Source organism: Drosophila albomicans, chromosome 3, assembly GCF_009650485.2.
Source record: "Drosophila albomicans strain 15112-1751.03 chromosome 3, ASM965048v2, whole genome shotgun sequence".
NCBI classification, from domain to species: domain Eukaryota; kingdom Metazoa; phylum Arthropoda; class Insecta; order Diptera; family Drosophilidae; genus Drosophila; species Drosophila albomicans.
Genome location: NC_047629.2, coordinates 34,061,391 through 34,073,968, shown reverse-complemented (window position 1 = coordinate 34,073,968; position 12,578 = coordinate 34,061,391). Strand labels below are relative to the sequence as shown.

General features: G+C 36.4%; 1 protein-coding gene across 4 annotated transcripts in view; it reads right to left on the bottom strand.

Moving 5' to 3' along the window:
* Positions 1 to 12,578, bottom strand: part of LOC117572729 (serine-rich adhesin for platelets) — a 156,854-nt gene that overhangs the window by 22,169 nt on the left and 122,107 nt on the right. The window contains exon 1 of one of the 4 annotated variants that reach the window (XM_052005649.1): positions 9,138 to 9,159. The exons of the other annotated variants lie outside the window; for them this stretch is intronic. The gene's annotated coding sequence lies outside the window, so the exon portion shown is untranslated. Of the gene's footprint in view, positions 1 to 9,137; positions 9,160 to 12,578 lie in introns of those variants that run through there. 4 annotated transcript variants of the gene reach the window in all.

Genomic DNA, 12,578 nt, shown 5'->3' with positions numbered 1-12,578 from the left:
AAAATCTGAGACTGCGACTGTAACTTGGGGCACAAAACATTTGGGCTGGGTCTCCACAGTTCTCTCTGGGCCTCTTACTCGTACTTGAGACGCTTCTCCTCCTCCTCCTCCTCCATGTTCTCTTCTACCCTTTCGATTCTTAGTGCAGTTCTTCATGCAATCGGCAAGTGCCATTTGCTGCGATTTTTCTTTATTTTTAATTAGTTGACTGTTGTTTCATTACTTCCCCTGGTTTGATCTTTGTTGTAGTTAGTTAGTTTTGTTATTGTTGCAGCTGGGCGTGCGAACTTTTTTCTTTAATTAGCTGGCATGTTGTTCGACTTGAAGTTTGAATTTGAGTTTGACATTTGCAGACAAATTTCATACGGATTTCAGATTTCGCAGCTATCTGCTGACGCAATTCATTGACGTTGCAATTAACTGTAATCTATAACATTATAACATTAGCCACCATGCTGACAAGCTTTAATTAATGGCTATATAAAATTTCATACTATATTCTATAACTTGATTCATTTTTATAGAGTTGACATTCGAGTTTTACGCGCTTTGAATTCACAATTTCCTTCTTTTTTTTTTGTTGTGTTCACACCCAATTGAAATTGATTGTTTGGCCTTGTAATTAATAAATAGCTGGCAATTTATTTAAATCAAATATTGATGATTAACAATATGATAAACTGTTGTTTAATGCAGCGAAACATTCACATCAAACTGATGCACTCTTTTATTATTAATGCCAATGGAAGAGAGCACAATAATAATAAAACCAAATTGTCGCAGAATATTTTGTTTAATTCATTGGAAAAGAGGCGAAAAAAAAGAACCCCAAAAAAAAGTATAATAATAATACACGCTGTGCTATTGTTTATCATTGTTATTAACTGTGGACAACAGCTGCGATATCTGATTAAACAATTAAAAGCGAATGTTTTATTAATAATTGAGTTGAGGTGGCTTTTTTTTATTTTCGTCAGTTTTCCTCCCTCGTTTCCGTTTCTGTTCGTTCTTTGATTGTTTATTATAAACTGTTTCATTCTGCGCGCTTTCAATTATCTAAATTAAAAAATTCCTCGCACTTGTTTTGCTTGTTTATTTATTTAATGTATTGCATATTCGCTAATTGTGTGTGTGTGTGAGAGTGGCACATTTCACGCTTGCTGATTACTTTTCAGCACTTTGTTGTTACCTTGCAAGGTCGCCAGCGTAGAGAAAACGTTCTCGCAGATACATTTCACAATCAGCTGCAGATGTTGAGATACAATATTTGCGACAAATTAACTTGTTAACATTACGTTGAAGTTTCGAACTCATTTTCTTTGGCATTTTATCTCCCCCTTCAAGTGTTATCGAACTTTTACAAGTGTGTGTGCGGGTGTGTGTGTGTGGGAGTTGACCTTGAGGCATTTGTCATCCGACTGCTTGAAACCTTGACGCAGGTTAATGTCGATGTTAATTGGCAAAAAGCTGAACAGGTTTATATAGATCAACGACAGCTGATAATCCTGCTCAAGTGCAGAAAATGAATGAATGACTGCTTGAATATTGTCAATAATAAATGAAATGAATGCTTGTTATTCGCTAATTGAAACGGTATCTTCTCTATCTCTATTTATACCTTATTTAATCTCTGTGTATTCTCAACAACTCGATGATTCATATGCATACAGTATAACTTGCACAATTTTCAAATCGCATTCACTTTGCACATCGTGATTTCGAGTTGACATTTTGTCGAGAGTCTGTAAAATTTGCATTTAAATCAAAGCCGACAGCTGAGACACCTTTTGTACCTTTTATTTTGGCTTTGTTGGTGGCGCCAAAAAAACGTAGCTCATAAATTATATTTTTGCCTAATTTCCCCCTCTTTAAGAGGTAAGCTGCCCTTGCCAAAAATAAAATGTGAGTGCTACACACACTCACACACACACACATAAATCAACGACGCGTCGTCAGGTATGGAAAAGTCGCCTGCCAGGCACTTAGTCAAAATAGAAAAGAAGAGAGAAAAAAAAAATACGGATTTTTGGCGGCACCGCACAGAAAGTTAACATGGAAACTACATAATTCACTTAAATGTCAAGTTTGCCAGCTTGCTTCAGAGTGGGATGAAGGTGGCTAGTAAAAGGTAGTAGTAACTTGGCTATAAGTAGCAAAACGAAATGCTGGTAGCTAACAGCAGCGGCAGCTGCGCCAAAAACTGTTCACGTCACTCAACCGGCTCTTTGAAAATGTGGTAATAAAGATCCAGCCAAGCTGAAGAGATGAAAAACAGACAGTTGCAAGGCAGAGCATGAGCAAGGGGGGGAGGGGAGAAATTTCACTAAAGCGCTACAGTCACGATTTATCATCATTGCCGAGGAGCCATTTGACAAAAAGGGAAACATCTGCCCAGCTCAGAGACCGAGAGAGAAAGAGAGAGAGAAACATTGTCGAAGGGGTTTTGGTTTAAGGTTCAAGTTCCAGTCAAGCGGCAAACATTTTGTATTTTTTTTTGGTTACATAGTTTAGTTTTTTTTTTGGTTGTCTGATTTTTTTTGCTTAGCGGCCCCCTCAAACGATTGACTCTCTGGGGGATCTCTGGGGGATCTGTTGTAGTGCCTGACACTTAACGTGTCATTCGAACATTTTATTAGACTTGACAATGAACTCTTGAACCGCAAACGGTGCCAAACACAAAACACAAAAAACCAAAAACACAACATTAACAACGGAATTATACAAAAGAAATTGTATAAAAAGCTGAAAAAATCTAACAAAAAACATTAAAACAAAACTTTCTGCAACTTTCACATTAGCAAATGTCAGCAAGGATTTGCTTCGTAAAGTTTAAAGGAAAATCAGGCAGCAAAATGTAGAAATATGTAAATTCTGTTTTTTAAAATGAAGTACTTAATTTTTAGTTAAATGCACCACTTAAAATTTTCTACATTCTTGTAATTTCTTCTTATTTAAGCTTTTTTTTATTTAACAAACTGAAGACGATACACTGCTAGTCATAGGTTGATAAGCAAAAACATTTGGTATTTATTAATAATTTAAATATAATAATCAAATGATTTTTAAAATTTAACCAAATTGTGTTTTCAAACATTTTTTTAAAGCTACTCAATTAAAATGTGCGTTTTCTTGGTCAATAGAATAGACGCAGTTAAGCTTTTTAATTTTTTTTTTATAAAAAAGTAATTTTCCAAATTATTTTCTAATGAATGTATATTTAAGCTTCAGAATTTTATATATTATATAAATAAATGCTAGTACAAAATTGTAAATTTCTTTTCCTATTGCAATAAATTATCGATCAATTTACTCAGCAAATTATCAAGAAATTTACTCAGCAAATTTTCAAGAAATTTACTTAGCAAATCATCAAGAAATTTGTTTTATTTTATGTTAACTTCTCAACCCAAATTATTAATTCAATAATTTTCAATCAATGTCTATTAAAAAATATGAAATTTATCTTTTGTTTAGCTTGAATAAGGAAGTGTTATTTAAAATTCAATTTCACACCAATTTAAAGCCAATGAAAATATGGTTTGTTTATTCGTTAACTCGTTAACCATAATCAGATAAAGTTGTCATTAAATTTGTGTTAGATTATAAATATTTTTGCTAAATTGTTTTTCTACTTTTGGCTTAGAATATTCAGCTGAAATATATAAAAGCACAAGCCACAAATAAAAATATTATAAAGAGTTCTCGTTAAGTTAAACGTTAGCAGACTTTCTCATTTCTATTTCCCATTTGGGGCTACCAATCAGTAGCCAACTTCTTTTGGTTAATCCAAAATGCAGTCACCCACGACACAACGAAATGATTTGGGTTCTCAGAGAGCTGAAGTGAAAAACGATCTGCTATTTCCCATTTATCAATGCCGCAAAATCGTAGTTTACATTTCTATTCGAATTGTCTTTTAAATGTTATTTTGATTTTATTTTGTTGCTTCTCCGAATTGGGGCCAAAAACGTAAACATTTCTCAATGCGCGCGCTGATCGCTTGGCCTTTAACCAATTCCAACAACAACAACAACAGCAACACAAACTTGGCTCAAATAAATCTTATCAAATTAAGCCGAGACTCTACAACAACAACAACAACAACAACAACAAGTTAAACGTGGGCGTGAGTTTAGAGGCGACTACAAGTGAGAAGTTCCAAGTGGGCGTTCCGCTTGTTTTTTTCCTTCTTTTTTTTTTGTAGGGCTTGTCGAGGTTTGTTGGTTTTTTGTGAATTCGGGTTTTTTTGGTTTTTTTTTTTGGGGATTGGGATTTGGATTTTGGGCTAGGGGACTGTTGAGTAATTGTTAACGAGTTGACCAAGTTAAATGTGTACCATGCCAAAATTGGGCAAATTAATTAAGCCATTTTAAACAATTTTACTTTTGGCTTTTGCTTTTGCTTGTGCTTTTTCTTTGTATTGTGCTTTTTTTTGTTGAACAGTCCAGCGAGTTCAGTTTGAGTTTGCGTTTGCCTTTACTTAAATTGCACTCAAATTAAATTGTTTAATTTAATTTGCTTGAAAATAGTTGCAATTGTTGTCGTTGTTTTTTGTTGCTGTTGTTGTTGTTGTAATTGGCAGGCGCATTGCGTTTAAGTGAAAAGCGCTCAGCACGTTTTACTTTTTTTTCCATCCAATTCGCTGGCGTTAATTTCCAACTGTCCAGTTTTTTGCTTTTCTTCTGCTCAGCGAGATTGGTTAGAGTAAAGAGGGTATATTGAATTTGTAGCAAGGTTTGTAGCATTACTTGGTTGTCTTATATACTTAATAATGAATGAAAAGGTTGAAAATAATATGAAAGTACGCAAATAATATCAAAGTATATTATCGATAACCTGTGTTAGCATTGTATTAACATTAACATTTCCTCTACAGAAATTATGTAAACTAACATGAACATGATAGTTGTGAATAAATAGTCAAATCAAATTCAAGCTTCCGTCAAGATCTTTTTTGACGAAATTTTAAATTTGGTTTATCCAAAATGCAAAACCTACGTCAAACACTATTTGAGTTCTTTCTTAGCTGAGTTTAGCTGAGCTCAGTTTAGTTGAAGTTAAAAAGGATATGCTATTTACCATTTGTCGAAACCAAAACTAATTAATAGAAAAAATACATTCATATTTATTAAATTATGTATTATAATAGGTAAATTATAGGAATTTATACTCAATATAGAATTCAATCTTGATATAAGACGTGTTAACAGAACAACTAAGATTTTCAGTTTTTTATGATGCAAAACACATATAAATATTTAATTATTCCCATTATTCCCATTTCATTACCATTCACTCCATCTTTGAAGACTACTTGGCTGAAAAAGTGTCTTTTATAGTTAATATTTGCGAGAACATTAATTAAGACTTTATACTAAGCTTTTAAATGCCGGAGCACACACGATACAGATGTCTAATTTTCTATATATATAAAACTACAATTAAAAATAGAAGTCTTCATTACGTAAACTATTGCTTGACACAACTAAAAGTGAAGTGCTCATGCATCTGCAATTAGTAGAAATATGCCGAATATCATTCATTGGAAAGTCAAGTTAAATATTCTTGAATGTATCATAGAATTTCTAACGTTCGTTAATTTATGTAATACTTGGCAATTCTGCCATAATGTCAATAACTACCTCGCAAAACTCTATTGATCTGAGAGAGTAGTCAAGCTTCGTTTAGCTTAGGAATTGAGGAAGAAGCTTTGGCAGTCGATAGGCCTCGTTTGTGAGCTTTTTATCTGGCATTGCGATGCACGTTTATTTCTTTTTTTTTCATAGCTGCTGCTGCTGCTTCTCATATTTGTGGCAGGAAGCAGCGCAGGGCCCAATTTATGGAGCTGCCGTTGTGCCTCACTCGAGGGCCATCTCCAATTACTGATTGCCCGGGTACCACATGCCACATGCCACAGACACACACACTCACACACACACACACACAGCTCGAGGCGGGAGAAAGAAATGAAAACCGACTGTTAACAGAGAAAAAAAAGACAGAAAAAACAGTTGAATTTGTTGGGCCCCGAGGGCTGGCAAAATATTTGACGCTTATTCCATCAACGTCAACGGCTGGAGGAACAACAATAACTCAACTGATCGATCAAATGTCGTCGAGGAATGATCGCACCAGAGGCTAAGTTAATGGGTTACCGAGTTGCTCAGTTATTTTGGTCAATTTTTGACACACTTTTCCACGGTTCGGGTTTTGACACCAATACCACAAATTTTGAGTCGCCGCATTTGATGATGAATTACAGAAAAACTTTCAATATTGTTTAGCACAAATAAATAAATGAAAGTCCACAGAGAATCGCAACTGTATAAATTACTTTCGCTCCCCCAAAAATGGGGGAAAAAGTGCAACAATTGCAGCCAATTAATTTGTCATAAACAAAAAGATCAATACACAGAAAAATTATGTTATTATTAATGGAGAAAATGTCTGTCTGATTTGGAACTGATAAAGCGTAGTCAAAATGCCGAATGCAATATGCACCCACAACAATTATAAATAACAACAAACAACAACAACGAGAAATCATAATGCAAAAGTTGATTCGAAATTGAGATGAAAGAAATGCAAGCGATCCTCAATGGCAAACAACAAGGCAAAGCAAATTGCATAATTATTGCTACAAATGAAGCTGAAGCTGAAGCTGGAAGAAGAAAGTGGTACCGTTTGAATCGTGATAAAGCGATAATTTTCCCCCTGCGCCGAATGCATTTCACTTTCAAACAAAATAACAAACAACAACCAACAAAAAATTACCAAACAAACGAGCAGCTTTAAATTCAACTGTCGACTATACAGCAGTGAGTATATTATTATGAAATCCGATTTTTCGGGGGGAATCGTCCACAAGGCGCCCACGCCAACTGTTGACCAGACAGAGAAAGAGAGAGGGAAAGAGGGTGAATAAGAGAGAGGGGTGATCGCTTGAGCTCTCTATTCAGCATTGAGTTAGTTCCGTCTGCGAGTTCAAAGTTTGCGCAAATCCGAACAGCGTCTGTCTCCAGGTTCAGCCCCTTCGCCAGTCGCATCCTCTTTCTCAGTCTCTCCTCCTTCATCTCTCGAGATCATCCTACTTCATTTTAAATCATTTGCTTTTCACTCTTTTATTATTGTTCGAGGCACAACTAAAACAATAAACATTGAGGAAAGTGATATAAACATCAGTTTTTATACCCGCTACTTATAAGGAAGAAGGGTATTATTACTTTGTGTCGGGAGGAAATTTGTGTAACAGGCGGAAGAACGCATCTCCGACTTCATAAAGTATATATATTCTTGGTCAGCGTCAACAACCGAGACGATTTTTCGTATAGACAATAATAACCAACTGATCGGTTGTGATTAGACAACAATTGTATAAGTTATTTGAGAAAAATTGGAAATTAAGCCTACTGCAATCGAGATTTAGTGGGTTTGGGTAAAAATCTGATATATTTTGACCTCTATGGAATATTTCGAATGTAGTACTTCAACATGATACCAAATATGGTCTTCGGTATATTTCTAAGAATTTTCGTGGTATACTAATTTGGTACATTTTAAAGTTAATACCGCACAGTTTTGCATTTATTCAAAATGTTGGCGGAATATTGTGTATTCTATGGAATATTTTAAATGTTGGTATATAAATCTACCTAATATAAGAGTTGGTATATTTTGTAGCATTTTTGTGGTATATTAATTTGGTACGTTTTAAAGTTAATACCGCACTCTTTTGCTTTTATTCACAATGGGTAGCGGGTAACTCACAGTCGAGCACACTCAACTGTATATTTCTTACTTGTTTTCTTTGCTGCTGCTTTTCCTATTCGCTCTTCACGTCACGAGGACCGTGAGCAGCATCTTTTGGCTGGACTAAACGAGCATTTCATTTTCCAAAAATACGCCACATCATCATCCAAGCTGACGGAAGCTTTGCGGCCGCATTTGACATGAGTTTTGAGCTGCACTTTTGAAAGCCAACAATTTGTATGAAAAATGCTTTAGGCACATTTCAATCAGGTGGGAAACGTATGAAATTCCTGCGCATTCAACATTGTGACAAACAATAAGAAAAAAAACCGACTGTTTTTTTGGCTACCGTGCGCCGCAAGCTATGCAAACAAGAGGCGGCAACTCTGGCACAAACAAAAGCGTGCTAATCCCGCCCTACGGTTATTGAGGCAACCCACATTTCGCATAACCGTCGAACACTTTTTCGCCTCGAGCTGGGATTAAGTTTAATTATTTTCAGCTTAATTAATTTACAAGCAACGAAAAAAGAAACACACGAGGGCCAAAGTTATTTTTGCGCGCGTTGACAGCTGCGCCTTTATCTGGGAAATTGGCCAGATGCATCATCGAAACTAATAGAAAAATGCTAGGAAAATATTTCTGCACGCCCGTTTTTTGCAGGGCACAAGGATGTCGATCGAAGCGGTGGAGGGGGAAGGTAGAGGGGAAGGGGAGAAACTTGCCACTTGGGGCGCTGCCTTTTTTGGAATTTTCACAGCCGCCAGAGCGGCGACTTTGGCTGCCTTTTGATAACGCCAATGACTTGGGCATCGCCGTCTATAAATAGACATTGGAGCAGACGAACGAAGCTTTGGAGCTTGAAGCTGCACATGCGCACTCGAGGCATGCAGCATGCAGGTTCCTTGGAAAAATGCAGCCTCAGACGGAGTCGAAGACTCTATGTAGCTGAGGCGTAGGACAAGTTCCAGTGACGGGAGCGCAGGGCTGTGTGGGAGGGCAACGTGAGACGAGACGAGACGCTGCGACGCGAACTCCATTCAATACGCTGCCATGCGATGCCAAGCCAAGCCAAGCTAAAGCACAGCCACAGCAAAGTCAAGCCAAAGCCAAAGCCATCCCCTCTCAAAGTCATCCCATCATAGACAGATGCTGTTAAATTGATAGCGTGCGTTGCGTTCGATGTTGTTGTTTGCGTGTCTGCAACTCAAAAGTCGCAGCTCCTCTCTCTCTCTCTCTATCTCAATTTCTCTGAACACAGAGTAAAGTGTCGGTAATGTGGCTAAAAGACTTGCCTGATCGCTAGGTGTGTCTCTCACATTGTTCTAAGCGAAAGGGAAACTAATCGCAGAGCATTCGAAATTGAGAATTTCAAGAAAAGAACTTACCCCTATAGCGCTTAATTGTTAACATATTGGAACTGTTAATTACCTGCAAAGAGAAAGATGTGAAAATGTTGGAGATTAATCATGGAAAGCAAATACAAAAATTAGAAAAAAGAAATGGGCTTAGAATAAGCACTTAAATAATAAAAGAAAAGACGTGAAAAAGTTTTAAAAAATTGTGGAATGAAAATACATAAATTTGAAAAGATATAAGCTTATAATAATCATTAAAAATAATATTGAATTAATAGAAGTGAAAAAGCTAGAAATCAATCATGAAGAGAAAAATAAATTCCCAAAAGAAATAAGCCAATAAGAATCTTTTAAAATAGTACAAACAATAATACAAAATAAATAAATAAGACCTTTCTCTACAGCTGCGCTTTCAATATTCCCTTACTCAGCTAATCAGTCGAGACGTCAACTGCAACTTGGCCAAGCCGCGAGCCATCGGCATCGACATGGCCATGGCATTGATAAGGTCTAGGTCGCCACGTCTGCGGGCGCCCACTGCAAAGCTGGCAAATGCCAAACCCAAACCCAATCCCAATCCCAATCCGAAGCCTAAGCCCAAGTACAAGCCTCGGCCAGTCAGCGAGAGAGATAAGAAAATGCCTTTTATTGGTTTTTCCTTTTGACTTGGCTCTATTTGCTGATTAGCCAGCCGATTAGTGGCAGGCACAGCCTGCAACCGACTGCAACTCCGTACATATTATTTTATTTTTAGCTGCAAGTAAACTTGTGTAATAATCATAGATGGAGTTTTAATAAAAAATCCAATTTGAATACAACATTCTTTTCATACTAAGCTCGTCGCTCGTCTTTTCGTGACAGCTCTACATAAATTTCGATTAAACACTTTTTTCTTCGCTCTTTTGCTTTGTGGCCTCACAAATTTCCATTGCATTTTTCACACCAACAGCAAAGCTGGCAACGTGCCGTATACGTAATTATTTTAAATATGTTATGAATTTTGCGCATGCAACAACAAAGCAAAGACTTTGACAGCATCCGCAAAAAAACAAACAATTTATGGAATTTTGTTAAAAAATTGCCAGAAATTTCATGAAGCGCCGTTGCTAAAGTTCAGTAATTAATTAAACAAAGGGAAAAGAAAAAAAACAACGGAAAACAAAACGAAATAAATTTCTTTTAGAGCCGCCCGCATTTGACACGCTGTGGAAAAATTGCGTCCATTTTGATAGCAAATAATCAAATACTAAATTCGATAAAAAAAAAGAAAGTCTCTTCAATATCGATTTCTATTGTTTTGTTGTTGTTGTTGTTATTCAATGAGAATTGTGCAACGATCTTGGCCCATTGATTATATTTTTTTGCTCGCCTTTCAAGGGTTATTTTTTCCCCGAGCTGCCTCGTTTGATAAATTGTCAATAATTAAACGTTGGCCCCATACAAATTGGCGAAGATGCTCCCAAACAACGAGCTGGGCAGGTAAATAATTTGCGCCCATTGCCAAATCCAGCCTTAAATGTATTCAATTGATTGACTGCTCAACATTATGTGTGATTTTTTTGTGTGATCTTCAAGTAATTAATCTTTCAACTCTTTGCCGTCGCACGCTTATGTAATCTTTCCGTTTGCCAAAGCAAACAATAGTCGCAGATGTATAACAGTTTCGGTGCCAATCAATAGGGAAGCTTTTAAAAACAGTTAACTTTTGAGTTACAAAAAGGTTCATATCAAGCAGATGGGTATTTGATAGGGATAGAGAATTTCAAGCTGATATTTAAATAAGAGTGTTTATACAAGTTGCAAATACTTCTGTTTTAAAGTTTTTGACAACGCTTATAATTAAGAAAGTTAAGAAAAAAAAAAGTTAAGTTAAGAAAGTATAAAAAGATGGTAATATTTATCTTCTGTCTATTGATTGTAACATTATTTATTTATATTTTTATTTTTCTTATAAAAAAAAACATAAAATGTTTTCTTATTCTTTTTATGAATTTCATTTAAAGTAAATAAAGCTATACTGAAGTGCCATTTATATTTCCTTTTTTCTCTCTTTTGCTGTGAGAAATAGTTTCAATAAACATGTATACCTAATTTCGTTTAAATTTAATTTGAGGAAATGGAGCAATGCATAGAATTAAAGTTATGTTTTAGGGTTTGCTTCTCCCTAAATGTTTTAAAAATGACTTTTGCTAATTTCTTTTTCTTTTTCAATAATAATTTCTTTGATACAACAATTTATTAAATTGTTAAGTTGTCTCTGGTACAAAAATTCTCTTAATTTTTCATATTATTTTTATTTTATCTTCTTTGTGAAGATAGATTGCCGTAGTAGTAAAATCAGTAATATATAAAATAAAATGTATTTTTAGTTAAACTTAAATTAACTTAAATTATGTAAATATATAGTTGTTCATAATATCATAATCTGTTTTTCATTCCCTTTGCTGCAATCCAGATTAGATTCCTGATGTGATAATACTTGCATCTCAGCGCTGTCTTAATCTTTCTCTTCCTCTTCGTATTTCTGCTTTGCTATCTGCATTGCAGCGATAACATTAAAGCTTAATGCTCAGTTTATCTGCCCTGGTCGCTGTCTTCCTCTCTCCCCCTCTATCTTTCTCTGTAGATCCTGCTCAGCTCAGCTTACAATATTTGATCGTAATATTTTACGGTCTGCCCCGCTGTCCGCTGTGGTCGGTCATATCGATGTTGCATGTGGAAATTATATGCATTATTACATATTATGCCAGGCAGCAACTTGTAGAGAGAAGGAAGTGAGAAGTGGGACTAGAGAGACTAGAGAAACGTATATGGCTGGCAACAACAACAACGACAACGACGACGACGATTGCAAGAGTTGCATTCGATTCGCTGCAAATCTCTGCATAGATTCTAACGGTAACTGGCCAACAAAAGAAAACAAAGGCAACAAGAGCCAGCCACAAGCAAGACAAACAAACATGTGTAAGCCGCTGCTTAGCAGCCTGACGATCCACCTTCTTCTTCTTCTTCTTCTGCTTCTTCGTGTTGGTTGCAGCTTCTTCTAGCCGTGATGATTCTTTTGCAACAGCAACTGCAACTGCAACTGCTGCAGCTACCGCTTTTAGCCTGAGTCGGAGTTGGAGTCGGAGTCAGAGTCTGAGCCTCTTCAGGCTGCTTTGCGCTTGGCCAAGTTGTTTAGCAACATTTTGAACCTGTCGTCATGACTTGGCCAAAGTCAAGTTAGGCACAACAACAACCACAACAACAGCAACAGCAACAGCAGCAAACCACAACAGCAATGCGGCACACGTGATTTAGTTCCTGTCGCTGCAACAAACTTGTTGTTTGTCTCCCCCTTCCCTAGCTCCCCCTCTGTCTAGTATTGCAGTTGTTGCAAGGCGTAGTGTCGCTTGTGTTTTATGCATATTTTGTGGCCATTGGAGCTGCTCGCTCGCTCGCTTGCTGCTGACTGGGTGACTGTCGCTTATC